General features: G+C 37.7%; 1 pseudogene; it reads left to right on the top strand.

Annotated features, from left to right (window-relative positions):
- Positions 1-7019: 7019 nt before the first annotated feature.
- On the top strand, positions 7020-7133 carry LOC145242403 (U2 spliceosomal RNA; annotated as a pseudogene).
- The last annotated feature ends 318 nt before the right edge of the window (positions 7134-7451 follow it).

Below are 7451 nucleotides of genomic sequence, written 5' to 3'. Positions count from 1 at the left end.
ATATCTAATACCATCAGAGAAAGACGCCTACGATTTGCCGGTCATTGTCTGAGGAGCAAGCATGAATTAGTGAGTGATGTATTGCTATGGATTCCACAACACAGATGCGCAAGCAGAGAACGACCTAGATCCACATACATCCAACAAATAGCACATGACGCCAACTGTGAACCTGAAGATCTGAGGCAACTGATGGAAGACAGGAAACTCTGGAGAGGAAGAGTCACATTGGTCCGGGCAAGGAGCCCGTGATGATGATGATGATGATGATGATGATGATGATGATGATGATGATGATGATGATGATGATGATGTAGTTATAATAAAGAAGCTTTGCTCATGGAATCTACATTTAGGTTTAGGATAAAGAGTGGGGGAAATTATTGATAGTGACTTTTGCTAGATGGGTGTTTCTTGTTTGGCGAGGAGGGACCATAGATTGGAGCTCAGCCGAGCACTTGCCATGAAAATAACGATAAAGCAGAGACAAACTCGCAACATTTCTTCTGTGAGAAAGAGGTTGCAGGGAAGAAAAAGGACATCTGCTACGAGGCTACAAAGTCTATTTTGAACTCTATCAAAGCAGGATATATCCTTTCCAGCAGCTCCTGCCCAAATGTGGCAACAGTACTCCATCCTTGAACGTACCTGGCTCTTATATAGATAGAGAACTGCATCAGCAGTGAGATATTTACTGGATCAATAGAAGGATCCTACCATTTTTCCAGAGGCCTTGGCAACGGATTTAATGTATGTGTTCTACTTGAGATCAGGAATAAAAGTCAAGCCTAGAAGCTTGTCAAAACATGAGGCCTCCCAAGACAAGAGCCATTAATTTCAATTGATGCCAGATGGGGATCAGAGCGTTGATGATGTAAAGATAAAAGCTTGGTTTTCGATGCACTAAAAGTAATCAGCCACTTTTTCCCCATTGTATTACGTGCTCAAGATCAGAGGAGAGAGAATCAGAGAGAACTTGGTCGTTTACGGTCTTAGATGTGCTACCATAGATAGTAGTGTCATCAGCATAAATGTCTACGAATGATGTAAGGATGTGATTTGGAAGATCATTAATGTAGATCAGGAAGAGAGTTGGGCCCAGGATGGACCCCTGAGGGAATCCAGCATTAATACTGAGAGCTTCCGATTTCTGCCCATCAACCACTACTCTTATGAACCTATAAGAGAGAAATGATTTGATAATTGAGAAGACATTTCCAGCTATACCGTAGCTGGAGATCTTGTGAAGTAAACCTTTATGCCATACTCTATCAAAGGCCTTTGATATGTCAAGAGCAATTGCCCTAGAAAGGAAGCCTCCATCGAGAGATTCGCTAATCCTATGGGATATAACTGTTAGCACATCTGCTGTAGATCTAACAGAACGGAAACCATATTGCGTGTCACTAAGAAGATTATTTTTGCTGAGGTGGACTGCAAATGCTTAGCCATACCAAGAAGTTCTTGAAAATGCCAATATGCCTGTATACTTTTCTTAAAGGAGAAAAACAATCACAAAAACATGGGCCATAGATAACAACAAAAACATTCCATCAACGTTTGACATGAGAAAATGCAAAAGTGTCATTGATCATTGCAGATGTGCTAGTCATCTTTTTCTGTTGATATTTAGGTACTTTGTTACAGGATGGGTGTATAATGATATCCTATATTGGGGGTATTGTAACAATGAAATATTATAAGAAATCATCACAGTAGCCCTTATGGTGGGGCTACTTTGATGATCTTTTAACATTCAAAACATGTTTTCTACGATAAAAATATAAAAAGCTGAAATAATTACTTTATTTACTTTTTAAGATCAAAACCTAAGTGGTATTTATTCAGGGAATATTTTCTGTGTGAAATGAGAAAGTATAGAGAAATGCCTCTAAGCCTATCATAGTAGCCCCAATTAACGATATTGTAAATGATTCATTTCATGCAATTAATTGAACATAAGTTGTTTAGTACATTTTGGTCTGATACAGCAATGACTATATGCATACCAACCGGTTGCCACCCACTTGTGCAACACCCATGCTTTATTTGAAAGATTCACAGAAGATTGGTAGCGACACAACGTAGTTAGAAGCTTGGTTCAGTGGTTGGTGCTGTTGATAATCAAAAACAAGAAAAACTTGCTATCAATCTTTATTGAGACACAGTAATTATATGTACTAAAAAGAACTCAACAGTTACCTTGTGCCAGACTGAGAGTAAACTTGTGTGTTTGTTTCTGTGAGGAACGGCAAGTTGAGTTTACAGCCAATTGGAGAGCACTTAAGCGACCTTAATCTATGAAAACTGGAAGGAAGAAAGGTGCTCCTCGCACCAGCTGTAACAATAAAAGAACAGGAAATGATATGAGCATGCGCAAACAAAAAAACGTTCAAACAAGTTAAAAACGTATTTGTTGCCACTTTTCAGAATACACCTGCTGAGAAATATTTACAGTGATATTTATAAAACGTGGAGATTAAAAAGAAAGATGTTTCATTTTAGCAGTCATACAGGTTTTTCTAACAGAATGGAGAAAACTTGAATGTCTATTAGACAATATCCTCGAGTATCTAAGATTTCATTGTACAAGGGTTTGTCAGGACAACCTGGCATGAGAATGCTTTCTCTACAAGTAAACTCTGATCAAATATTCAAAATCACATTGTATTCACGACCCAAATCAGATCTCCTCTGTGTGGCTAAACATATTGCCTTTTACAAGAAATGTTGTATGTTCTCCTAGTGATATTACTTTAAGTAACAATAAACCGTTTTTGTTTCTTTTTACAAAAGAGTTACCTCTTATCATGGCCCGGAAGTCACTCGAGAATGAGGGTTAATGAGTGCATTGTAGTCATTGGGACAGTAGCATAGTAATCGTTAGTAGTGGAAATTTGGTAAATTGGATAACTTAAGCCCATCAAGAACTTGTTTACATTGGTCTTGAAGACGACTATATTGTAGTCAGCTGGAAAGCAGGCAAATGGAACGGTGTTTCGTGGGCAGGCAGTTTTAAGAAATAAGGAAAACAAATAAACGCATATCTAAGGAAATGGCAGAAATACTAGAGGATGACCTTACATCTGTAGTCGATTTGGGGACAAAAATGGATGGTCACATTCAATGCTGCCAAGACTAAACTTGTTTCCTTCAATAATTACAAGAAACCTTTTCTATCACCAATAGCAATGGCCAAAGATTCATTATCTGAAAGTACCTCTTTTAAACTCCTCGGCCTAATGTTCACAGGAAACATGAGTTGGAACAATTACATTGAGAGCATTGCCAGGTCCGCTGCAAAGAAGGTAGGTTCTCTCTACCATGCTAGAAAACTACTGACACCTGAAAGTATAGTGTACCTCTATAAGGCCACCATTCGTCCATGTATGGAGTATTGTTGTCATATTTGGGCTGGTGCATCTGTTACTAGTCTCTCTCTCCGAGACAAGGTTCAAAAGTGAGTTGCCAACCCGATAGGTCCTGAACTGTCATCTAAGCTTCAGCCTCTATCCCATCGATGTAATGTTGCATCTCTCTACCTGTTCTACAAGTATTTTAATGGTGAATGCTCTGACGAACTGCAAGTACTTGTGCACCTCAACATAAATACCCTCGACAAAAAAAACAAACAGCTAAATCCCACCCTTACCCAGTAGAGATCCCTAGATGTAAAAGAGCTTTCTACTCCAGTAGTTTCTTCCCCAGAACCGCTAGACTTTGAAATTCCCTTCCGAGTCCCTGCTTCCCCAACTGTACTGAGAGGTAGAAGTTCAAGTGTAATGTGAACAGACATCTTGCTGCCCAACTCCCTACATAGAACCCCAGTAGCTTATGTCCCTGATAGTAGCCCCCTATACCAAAGTGGCAATGTGCCTTATTTGGGGTGAAGATGTAAAAAAATAAAAATACGCTTTGCTCATGGAATCCACATTTAGGTTTAGGTACAGATAAAGAGTGGGGGAAATTATTGATAGTGGTTTCAGCTAGGTGAGTGTTTTTGTGAAACTTTGGCAAGAAGGGACTATAGATTGAAGCTCAGAGGAGCTCTTGCCATGAAAATAAAGACAGAGCAAAGACAGGCTAGCAACTTCACCAGACTAGATGAATTCTTGCCCTGGAATCTGGTAAGATGAAGAGAGCAAAGGAAAGATATTCTAAATAGTAAATTGGGGAAAGGAAAATCATGTTCTCAACTTCTTTACTAAATCAGTGTTTGAGACGTAAAATATAATTTTAATGGAATATTCGAATATCTATGTGTCTCATGTGAATTTCAAGTCCCCAGGTAGGGGCCTTTGATTTCTGAGAAATTCGACTGAAATAAAATGAAACCAAAAAATTATATACAATTGATTCACCACTTACCAAGGCCAAAGCCTATTCGTGGATAAGAGTTAATGAGATCGTCAATTGAATGATGACAAATACTATAAGAGGATTGGAAATGACTTCAAAAGAAGGCTCTACAATTATCTAATATTGGACTTCAAAACGACTATGTCGTACTCAGTTGTAAAGCAGTTCCACTAATAGGAAATTCTTGTGGGAAAAACTCTGATCATAGAAGTTTTGTTTGGTTTTAGGTACACGGAAGAACAAAGAAACATTCTTAGCAGTTGTTGTAGTTAAACGAGTTTTTGGTGTAAATATTTTGTAGAGATTGGAGTCTAACACTTATCACGAAAATAAGGATAAAGTAGTGAAAGACTAACAACGTTTCTAAACGAGCAACAGGAAAGAAAAGAGATAAACATGCAGTAAATTGCAAATTCGAAAATATTAATTATTTTCTTTTTACAAAAGACTCACCATTTATAAAGTTCCAGAGGCCACTCGAGGATAAAAGTTAATGAGTGTACAGTAGTCGATGGGAAAATATCACAGTAATCGTTGGTAGTGGAAATTTGGTAAATTGAATTATTAAGGGGGCGACTCATCAAGAACACATTGGACTTGAACACGACCATATTGTAGTCAGTTGGAAAGTAGACAAATGGAATAGAGTTCTACATGCGCCTAGTTCTAAGAAAGAAGCTTTATTCATGGAATCTATGTTTAGGCACAGATAAAGAGTGGGGAAAATTATTGATAATGGTTTCAGCTAAATAAGTGTTTTTCATGAAAGTCAGGCTAGGGGACACCATAGATTGGAGCTTAGACGAGCACATGTCATGAAAATAACGATAAGTCAGAGATAGGCTAGAAACATCTCTTCTGTGGGAAAGAGGCTGCAAGAAACAGAAAAGGACATTCCCCACTAGGTTACAAAGTCTATTTTGAACTGTTAAGTCAGGATAATGTGCTTCTAGCAGCTCCTGCTCAGATGGGGTAACAGTACTCCATCCTTGGACTACTTGGCTCTTATACAGGTAGAGAATTGCATCAGCAGTGATATCTACAGGAGTGTTAGAATGATCCCACCTTTTTTCCAGCAGCCTTGGCAATGGATTTAATACACATGTTCCATCTCAGATTCTTATCCTGGAATCCAGTAAAACCAAGAAACCAAAATATACTACATATACTACAATGTATGAAAATGGTTAATTGGGGAGAGGAAAATTATGTTCTCAATTACTTTACTAACTCAGTGTTTGAGAGATGAAGAACTTAAATGGAACATTCATATAGACTTCAAGTGTTAACCCTAGGTTGTGGGCCCCTTTATTTCTGAGAACTTCAATTGAAGTAAAATAAAACAAAAAGAGTAAAGGTCAGACCCAGAAGTTTGTCAAAATATGGAGCCTTTCCAAGACGAAAGCCATTCATTTCAATTGATGTCAGACGGAGATCAGAGCATTGATAATATAAAAATAGAAGCTTGGTTTTTGATGCATTAAAATTAACCAGCCACCTCTTTTCCCATTGCACCACGTGATTAAGATCAGAGGAGAGAGAATCAGAGAGAATTTGGTCGTTTATGTGTTGCCATAGATGGTAGTGTCGTCAGCATAAATGTCTACGAATGATCTTAGGATGTAATTTGGAGATCATCAACAGACTGAGCATACAACTTTCTCACGTTCTTTATTACTCTTTTACCCTGGTTGATGGCAGTACTGAAGGTGGCTTTAGCTTCAGTATATCTATTATGTTGAAAGGAATGGAAATAGTGATTTCTTTGTGCAATAGCAGAAGCACATTCTGGAGAGAAGGATGGCTGGCTGTTAGGTTTTTGCTGGAATTTTTGGAAGGTATGCAGCAATCCATACCTACAATTAACTATTCTGTCAAGTCTGATACTATAGAGGACACGTTCTTTTAAAACATGGAATACAGAGGCAGATCTGATATAAATGTATGAAAACTATCCCAGTCAGTCATAGAGTATCGATATACTGTATGATGAAAATGTATGTCGGAGGACTTATTACATTTTGTTTTTATTGTAACTGAGACAACCGAGTGGTCGGAAGATTTCAGTGGAGACAGGGATAACAATGAATTTCTTAGTTGTTGTTTCAGTGGTGCAGTGGATAGAGGCGTTGAGTCTCTACAGTTTCAGGTGAACATTGTCTGAAGATAGCGGTTTCAATCCTACCCAAAGCCGGCCAGAGGATTAGTTGATCAAAACGTGGTGAGACAACAGCAACTATGGAAAGCAGTAATTACTGAGAATACATTAAGAGATTAAGCATTCCTATCCCGTATTGGTTAGCCACCTGACGAAGGCCAGAGGAATAGTTGGTCGAAACTTCGTGAACCAACAACCATGAAGATGAGGATAACAGTCCAAAAAATATATAAAGGAATACACAAAATATTCATCTCAAAGGATTCAAATAATAAAATAATAATGCATTTCTTATCAATATTTTTTTCTTTTTTCCTTCTTTTATTATTATTAGTAATAGTTGTGATATTATCATTATATTATTACGCTTATTGCTCCGTCCGTTATCATGCTGTGCATCCCTAAAAAAGGAAAGTGGAATATTCCAAATAAACCTTGTCACCTTTGAAAATATTAAAAAAAAAATTGGTGTCACTGTTGAGGCAAAGCTAATAAAAATGATTTGTCTTTCTTTGCCTTTTGGCTAAGATCAAAGTGTAGTATCTGTTCTTCAGGTGCTACATTTAAATTTCCTCTCTCAGTGGAAAAGAAATCCTTTACGACTAAGACAATTTTTTCTCCACGTTAAAAAGCGACCCTGTCTAAATCTGTCCCGTGGGGAGGCATTGTGAATAGGTACTAATGTAACAAAGTTTTAATATTAAAAAAGTAACTCGAAAAAGTTATTTCTGATTTAATTACAAAATGCCCTGGAAATGTCACTTCTGATTAATTATAAAATACCCTGGAAAATGTCCGTTCTGATTATTTTTTTTGTTTCCTTGCCTCCCCACAAGGGTGGAATTGGACATGAGGTCGGTTAAAAATTTAGGGGGAAACCAGCTTCCCAAAAGGGGCACTCTGGTCAATAACTAAAATAAAAATTGTATCAGTA

This window comes from Euprymna scolopes, chromosome 2 (genome assembly GCF_053919585.1).
Source record: "Euprymna scolopes isolate OS-2025 chromosome 2, ASM5391958v1, whole genome shotgun sequence".
Taxonomy (NCBI): Eukaryota; Metazoa; Mollusca; class Cephalopoda; order Sepiida; family Sepiolidae; genus Euprymna; species Euprymna scolopes.
Note: the sequence above shows the minus strand (reverse complement) of the source record. Positions and strands in the feature narration are given on the sequence as shown.